Raw genomic sequence first — 9,097 nt, forward strand, 5'->3', positions numbered from 1 at the left:
TCTTTCTTATCCTTTTTAAAAAATGTTTATTTATTTATTTATTTACTTATGTATTTATTATATATAAGTACACTGTAGCTGTCTTCAGTCACTCCAGTAGAGGGTGTCAGATTCTGGAGAATCTAAATCCTCTTATAATCTGAATATGATGTACATAAACACAGCCTCACATATACTTCTAAATATTTAAAGAAGTGTGGGGCCACTGAAAGGGATCAACAATTAAAAGCATTGTCTCCTCTTCCAGAGAACCTTGGATCAACTACCAGCAACTATATGGTTGCCCATCTCCAGTTCCCGGGGATCAGACAGACAGACAGACAGACAGAGATAAGGATGGCAGGCCTGCCTGGTCTTACTTTCTTTCTTATCCTTTTTCAAAAATGTTTATTTATTTATTTATTTATTTATTTATTTATTTATTTATGTATTAGATATAAGTACACTGTAGCTGTCTTCAGACACTCCCGTATAGGGTGTCAGATTCTGGAGAATCTAAATCCTCTTATAATCTGAATATGATGTACATAAACACAGCCTCACATATACTTCTAAATATTTAAAGAAGTGTGGGGCCACCGAAAGGGCTCAACAATTAACAGCATTGTCTCCTCTTCCAGAGAACCTTGGATCAACTACCAGCAACTATATGGTGGCCCATCTCTAGTTCCCGGGGATCAGATAGACAGACAGACAGACAGACAGAGAATGGATGGCAGGCCTGCCTGGTCTTTCTTTCTGTCTTATCCTTTTTGAAAAATGTTTATTTATTTATTTATTTATTTATTTATTTATTTATTTATTTATTTATGTATTTAGTAGATATAAGTACACTGTAGCTGTTCAGACACTCCAGAAGAGGGTGTCAGATTCTGGAGAATCTAAATCCCTCTTATGGTCTGCATATGATGTACATAAACACAGCCTCACATATACTTATAAAAATTATAAATAGGTGGGGTCACTGAAAGGTCTCAACAATTAACAGCATTGTCTCCTCTTCCAGAGAACCTGGGATCAACTACCAGCACCTAAAAGGTGGCCCATCTCCAGTTCCAGGGGATCAGACAGACAGACATACAGACAGTGATAAGGATGGCAGGCCTGCCTGGTCTTTCTTTATTTCTTATACATTTTAAAAAATGTTTATTTATTTATTTATTTATTTATTTATTTATTCATTTATTTATTTATGTAATTATTAGATATAAGTACACTGTAGCCGTTTTCAGACACTCCAGAGGAGGGTGACAGATTCTAGAGAATCTAAATCCCTCTTATGGTCTGAATATGATGTACATAAACACAGCATCACATATATATCTAAAAATTAAAAATGGGTGGGGACACTGAAAGGGCTCAACAATTAACAGCATTGTCTCCTCTTCCAGAGAACCTGGGATCAACTACCAGCAACTATATGGTGGCCCATCTCAAGTTCCAGGGGATCAGACAGACAGACAGACAGACAGATAGAGATAAGGATGGCAGGCCTGCTTGGTCTTACTTTCTTTCTTATCCTTTTTAAAAAATGTTTATTTATTTATTTATTTATTTATTTATTTATTTATTTATTAGATATAAGTACACTGTAGCTGTCTTCAGACACTCCAGAAGAGGGTGTCAGATTCTCGAGAATCTAAATCCCTCTTATGGTCTGCATATGATATACATAAACACAGCCTCACATATACTTCTAAATATTTAAAGATGGGTAGGGCCACTGATATGGCTCAACAATTAACAGCATTGTCTCCTCTTCTAGAGAACCTGGGATCAACTAACTGCAACTATATGGTGGCCCATCTCCAGTTCCAAGGGATCAGACAGACTGACAGACAGACAGACTGACAGAGATAAGGATGGCAGGCCTGCCTGGTCTTTCTTTCTTTCTTATCCTTTTTAAAAAATTTTTATTTATTTATGTATTTATTAGATATAAGTACACTGTAGCTGTCTTCAGACACTCCAGAAGAGGGTGTCAGATTCTGATGAATCTAAATCCCTCTTATGGTCTGCATATGATGTACATAAACACAGCCTCACATACACTTCTAAAAATTTAAAGATGGGTAGGGCCACTGATAGGGCTCAACAATTAACAGCATTGTCTCCTCTTCCAGAGAACCTGGGATCAACTACCAGCAACTATATGGTAGCCCATCTCCAGTTCCAGGGGATCAGACAGACAGACAGACAGACAGACAGAGATAAGGATGGCAGGCCTGCCTGGTCTTACTTTCTTTCTTATCCTTTTTAAAAAATGTTTATATATTTATTTATTTATTTATTTATTTATTTATTTATTTATTATATATGAGTACACTGTAGCTGTCTTCAGACACTCCAGTAGAGGGTGTGTAATTCTGGAGAATCTAAATCCTCTTATAATCTGAATATGATGTACATAAACACAGCCTCACATATACTTCTAAATATTTAAAGAAGTGTGGGGCCACTGAAAGGGCTCAACAATTAAAAGCATTGTCTCCTCTTCCAGAGAACCTTGGATAAACTACCAGCAACTATATGGTGTCCCATCTCCAGTTCCCGGGGATCAGATAGACAGACAGACAGACAGGCAGAGATATGGATGCCAGGCCTGCCTGGTCTTTCTTTCTTTCTTATCCTTTTAAAAAAATATTTACTTATTTATTTATTTATTTATTTATCAATTTATTTATGTTTTTAGTAGATATAAGTACACTGTAGCTGTTCAGACACTCCAGAAGAGGGTGTCAGATTCTGGAGAATCTAAATCCCTCTTATGGCCTGCATATGATGTACATAAACACAGCCTCACATATACTTCTAAAAATTTAAAGAAGGGTGGGGCCACTCTAAAAGCTCAACAATTAACAGCATTGTCTCCTCTTCCAGAGTACCTGGGATCAACTACCTGCAACTATATGGTGGCCCATCTCCAGTTCCAGGGGTTCAGACAGACAGACATACAGACAGTGCTAAGGATGGCAGGCCTGCCTGGTATTTCTTTCTTTCTTATCCTTTTTAAAAAAATGTTTATTTATATTTTTATTTATGTATTTATTAGATATAAGTACACTGTAGCTGTCTTCAGACACTTCAGAAGAGGGTGTCAGATTCTGGAGAATCTAAATCCCTCTTATGGTCTGCATATGATGTACATAAACACAGCCTCACATATACTTCTAAAAATTTAAAGATGTGTGGGGCCAATGAGAGGGCTCAACAATTAACAGCATTGTCTCCTCTTTCAGAGAACCTGGAATAAACTACCAGCACCTTATGGTGGCCCATCTCCAGTTCCAGTGGATCAGACAGACAGACAGACAGAGAGACAGAGATAAGGATGGCAACCCTGCCTGGTCTATCTTTCTTTCTTATCCGGTTTAAAAAATGTTTATTTATTTATTTATTTATTTATTTATGTATTAGATATAAGAACACTGTAGCCGTCTTCAGACACTCCAGAAGAGGGTGTCAGATTCTGGAGAATCTAAATCCCTCTTATGGTCTGAATATGATGTACATAAACACAGCCTCACATATACTTCTAAAAATTAAAAATGGGTGGGGCCACTGAAATGGCTCAACAATTAACAGCATTGTCTCCTCTTCCAGAGAACCTGGGATTAACTACCAGCACCTACAAGGTGGCCCATCTCCAGTTCCAGGGGATCAGACAGACAGACAGACAGACAGAGATAAGGATGTCAAGCCTGCCTGGACTTTCTTTCTTTCTTAACCTTTTTAAAAAATATTTATTTATTTATTTATGTATTTCTTAGATATAAGTACACTGTAGCATTCTTTAGACACTCCAGAGGAGGGTGTCAGATTCTGGAGAATGTAAATCCCTCTTATGGTATGCATATGATGTACATAAACACAGCCTCACATTTACTTCTAAAAATTTAAAGATGTGTGGGGCCAATGAAAGGGATCAACAATTAACAGCATTGTCTCCTCTTATAGAGAACCTGGGATCAACTACCAGCAACTATATGGTGGCCCATCTCCAGTTCCAGGGGTTCAGACAGACAGACAGACATACAGACAGATAGAGTTAAGGATGGCAGGCCTACCTGGTCTTTCATTCTTTCTTATCCTTTTTAAAAAATGTTTATTAATTTAAGTATGTATTTATTAGATTTAAGTACACTGTAGCTGTCTTCAAACAATCCCGAAGAGGGTGTCAGATTCTGGAGAATCTATATCCCTCTTATGGTCTGCATATGATGTACATGAACACAGCCTCACATATACTTCTAAAAATTTAAAGATGGGTGGGCCCACTAAAAGGGCTCAACAATTAACAGCATTGTCTCCTCTTCCAGACAACGTGGGATCAACTACCAGCAACTATATGGTGGCCCATCTCAAGTTGCAGGGGATCAGACAGACAGATAGACAGACAGAGATAAGGATGGCAGGCCTGCCTGATTTTTTTTTTCTTTCTTATCCTTTTTAAAAATGTTTATTTATTTATTTATTCATTCATTTATTTATTTATTTATTTATTTATTTATTAGATATAAGTACACTGTGCTGTCTTCAGACTCTCCAGAAGAGGGTGTCAGATTCTGGAGAATCTATATCCCTCTTATGGTCTGCATATGATGTACATAAACACAGCCTCACATATACTTCTAAAAATTTAAAGATGGGTGGGGCCACTGAATGGGCTCAACAATTAACAGCATTGTCTCCTCTTCCACGGGACCTGGGATCAACTACCAGCAACTATATTGTGGCCCATCTCCAGTTCCAGGGGATAAGACAGACATACAGACAGACAGACAGACAAGGATTGCAGGCCTGCCTGGTTTTTCTTTCTTCTCTTATACATTTTAAAAATGTTTATTTATTTATATATGTATTTATTAGATATAAGTACACTGTAGCTATCTTCAGACACTTCAGAAGTGGGTGTCATATTCTGGAGAATCTAAATCCCTCTTATGGTCTGCATATGATGTACATAAAGACAGCCTCACATATACTTCTAAAAATTTAAAGAAGTGTGGGGCCACTCTAAACGCTCAACAATTAACAGCATTGTCTCCTCTTCCAGAGTACCTGGGATCAACTACCAGCAACTATATGGTGGCCCATTTCCAGTTCCAGGGGATCAGACAGACAGACATACAGACAGTGATAAGGATGGCAGGCCTGCCTGGTCTTTCTTTCTTTATTATCCTTTTTAAAAAAATGTTTATTCATATATTTATTTATGTATTTATTAGATATAAGTACACTGTAGCTGTCTTCAGACACTCCAGAAGATTGTGTCAGATTCTGGAGAATCTAAATCCCTTTTATTGTCTGCATATGATGTACATAAACACAGCCTCACATATACTTCTAAAAATTTAAAGATGTGTGGGGCAACTGAGAGGGCTCAACAATTAACAGCATTGTCTCCTCTACCAGAGAACCTGGGATCAACTACCAGCACCTTATGTTGGCCCATCTCCAGGCCAGTGGATCAGACAGACAGACAGACAGAGAGACAGAGATAAGGATGGCAGGCCTGCCTGGTCTTTCTTTATTTCTTATACTTTTTATTTTTTTTTTTTTAGATTTATTTATTTATTATATGTAAGTACACTGTAGCTGTCTTCAGACACTCCAGAAGAAAGCGCCAGATCTCGTTACGGATGGTTGTGAGCCACCATGTGGTTGCTGGGATTTGAACTCTGGACCTTCGGAAGAGCAGTAGGGTGCTCTTACCCACTGAGCCATCTCACCAGCACATACTTTTAAAAAAATGTTTATTTATTTATTTATTTATTTATTTATTTATTTATTTATTTATGTATTTATTAGATATAAGTACACTGTAGCTGTTCAGACACTCTAGAAGAGGGTGTCATCTAATGGAGATTCTAAATCCCTCTTATGGTCTGCATATGATGTTCATAAACACAGCCTCACATATACTTGTAAAAATTTAAAGATGTGTTGGCCCACTGAAAGGGCTCAACAATTAACACCATTGTCTCCTCTTCCAGAGAACGTGAGATCAAATACCAGCAACTATATGGTGGCCCATCTCAAGTTGCAGGGGATGAGACAGACAGACAGACAGACAGACAGAGATAAGAATGGCAGGACTGCCCGATTTTTCTTTCTTTCTTATCCTTTTAAAAAATGTTTATTTATTTATTTATTCATTTATTTATTTATTTATTTATTTATTTATTTATTTATTATATATAAGTACACAGTAGCTGTCTTCAGACGCTTCAGAAGAGGGTGTCAGATTCTGGAGAATATAAATCCCTCTTATGGTCTGCATATGATGGACATAAACACAGATTCACATACACTTCTAAAAATTTAAGATGGGTGGGGCCACTGAAAGGGCTCAGCAATTAACAGCATTGTCTCTTCTTCCAGAGAACCTGGGATCAACTACCAGCAACTATATGGTGGCCCATCTCCAGTTCCAGGGGATCAGACAGACAGAGAGACAGTCAGACAGACAGTGATAAGGAGGGCAGGCCTGCCTGGTCTTTCTTTCTTTCTTATCCTTTTAAAATAATGTTTATTTATTTATTTATTTATTTATTTATTTATTTATTTATGTATTTATTAGATATAAGTACACTGTAGTTGTCTTCAGACACTCCAGAAGAGGGTGTCAAATTCTGGCGAATCTAAATCCCTCTTATGATCTGCATATGATGTACATAAACACAGCCTCACATATACTTCTAAAAATTTAAAGATGTGTGGGGTCACTGAGAGGGCTCAACAATTAACAGCATTGTCTCCTCTTTCAGAGAACCTGGGATAAACTACCAGCACCTTATGGTGGCCCATCTCCAGTTCCAGTGGATCAGACAGACAGACAGACAGAGAGACAGAGATAAGGATGGAGGCCTGCCTGGTCTTTCTTTCTTTCTTATACTTAATAAAAATATTTATTTATTTATTTATTTATTTATTTATTTATTTATTTATTAGATATAAGTACACTGTAGCTGTCTTCAGACACTCTAGAAGAGGGTGTCATCTTCTGGAGAATCTAAATCCCTCTTATGGTCTGCATATGATGTACATAAACACAGCCTCACATATACTTCTAAAAATTAAAAGATGGTTGGGCCCACTGAAAGGGCTCAACAATTAACACCATTGTCTCTTCTTCCAGAGAACGTGGGATCAACTACCAGCAACTATATGGTGGCCCATCTCAAGTTCCAGGGGATAAGACAGACAGACAGACAGACAGACAGAGATAAGGATGGCAGGCCTGCCTGATTTTTCTTTCTTTCTTATCCTTTTTAAAAAATGTTTATTTATTTATTTATTTATTTATTTATTTATTTATTTATTTATGTATTTATTAGATATAAGTACACTGTAGCTGTCTTCAGACTCTCCAGAAGAGGGTGTCAGATTCTGGAGAATCTATATCCCTCTTATGGTCCGCATATGATGTACAAGAACACAGCCTCACATATACTTCTAAAAATTTAAAGATGGGTGGGCCTACTGAAAGGGCTCAATAATTAACACCATTGTCTCCTCTTCCAGAGAACGTGGGATCAAATACCAGCAACTATATGGTGGCCCATCTCAAGTTGCAGGGGATCAGACAGACAGACAGACAGACAGAGATGAGGATGGCAGGCCTGCCTGATTTTTCTTTCTTTCTTATCCTTTTTAAAAATGTTTATTTATTTATTTATTTATTTATTTATTTATTTATTTATTTATTTATTTATTTATGTATTTATTAGATATAAGTACACTGTAGCTATCTTCAGACTCTCCAGAAGAGGGTGTCAGATTCTGGAGAATCTATATCCCTCTTATGGTCTGCATATGATGTACATAAACACAGCCTCACATATACTTCTAAAAATTTAAAGATGTGTGGGGCAACTGAGAGGGCTCAACAATTAACAGCATTGTCTCCTCTACCAGAGAACCTGGGATCAACTACCAGCACCTTATGTTGGCCCATCTCCAGGCCAGTGGATCAGACAGACAGACAGACAGAGAGACAGAGATAAGGATGGCAGGCCTGCCTGGTCTTTCTTTATTTCTTATACTTTTTATTTTTTTTTTTTTTAGATTTATTTATTTATTATATGTAAGTACACTGTAGCTGTCTTCAGACACTCCAGAAGAAAGCGCCAGATCTCGTTACGGATGGTTGTGAGCCACCATGTGGTTGCTGGGATTTGAACTCTGGACCTTCGGAAGAGCAGTAGGGTGCTCTTACACACTGAGCCATCTCACCAGCCCATACTTTTAAAAAAATGTTTATTTATTTATTTATTTATTTATTTATTTATTTATTTATGTATTTATTAGATATAAGTACACTGTAGCTGTCTTCAGACACTCTAGAAGAGGGTGTCATCTAATGGAGATTCTAAATCCCTCTTATGGTCTGCATATGATGTTCATAAACACAGCCTCATATATACTTGTAAAAATTTAAAGATGTGTGGGCCCACTGAAAGGGCTCAACAATTAACACCATTGTCTCCTCTTCCAGAGAACGTGGGATCAAATACCAGCAACTATATGGTGGCCCATCTCAAGTTGCAGGGGATGAGACAGACAGACAGACAGACAGAGATAAGAATGGCAGGACTGCCTGATTTTTCTTTCTTTCTTATCCTTTTAAAAAATGTTTATTTATTTATTTATTCATTCATTTATTTATTTATTTATTTATTTATTTATTTATTTATTATATATAAGTACACAGTAGCTGTCTTCAGACGCTCCAGAAGAGGGTGTCAGATTCTGGAGAATATAAATCCCTCTTATGGTCTGCATATGATGGACATAAACACAGATTCACATACACTTCTAAAAATTTAAGATGGGTGGGGCCACTGAAAGGGCTCAGCAATTAACAGCATTGTCTCTTCTTCCAGAGAACCTGGGATCGACTACCAGCAACTATATGGTGGCCCATCTCCAGTTCCAGGGGATCAGACAGACAGAAAGACAGTCAGAGAGACAGAGATAAGGAGGGCAGGCCTGCCTGGTCTTTCTTTCTTTCTTATCCTTTTTCAAAAATGTTTATTTATTTATTTATTTATTTATTAGATATAAGTACACTGTAGTTGTCTTCAGACACTCC

This window comes from Mus caroli, unplaced genomic scaffold, assembly GCF_978045245.1.
Source record: "Mus caroli unplaced genomic scaffold, Mus_caroli_1 scaffold_136, whole genome shotgun sequence".
NCBI classification, from domain to species: domain Eukaryota; kingdom Metazoa; phylum Chordata; class Mammalia; order Rodentia; family Muridae; genus Mus; species Mus caroli.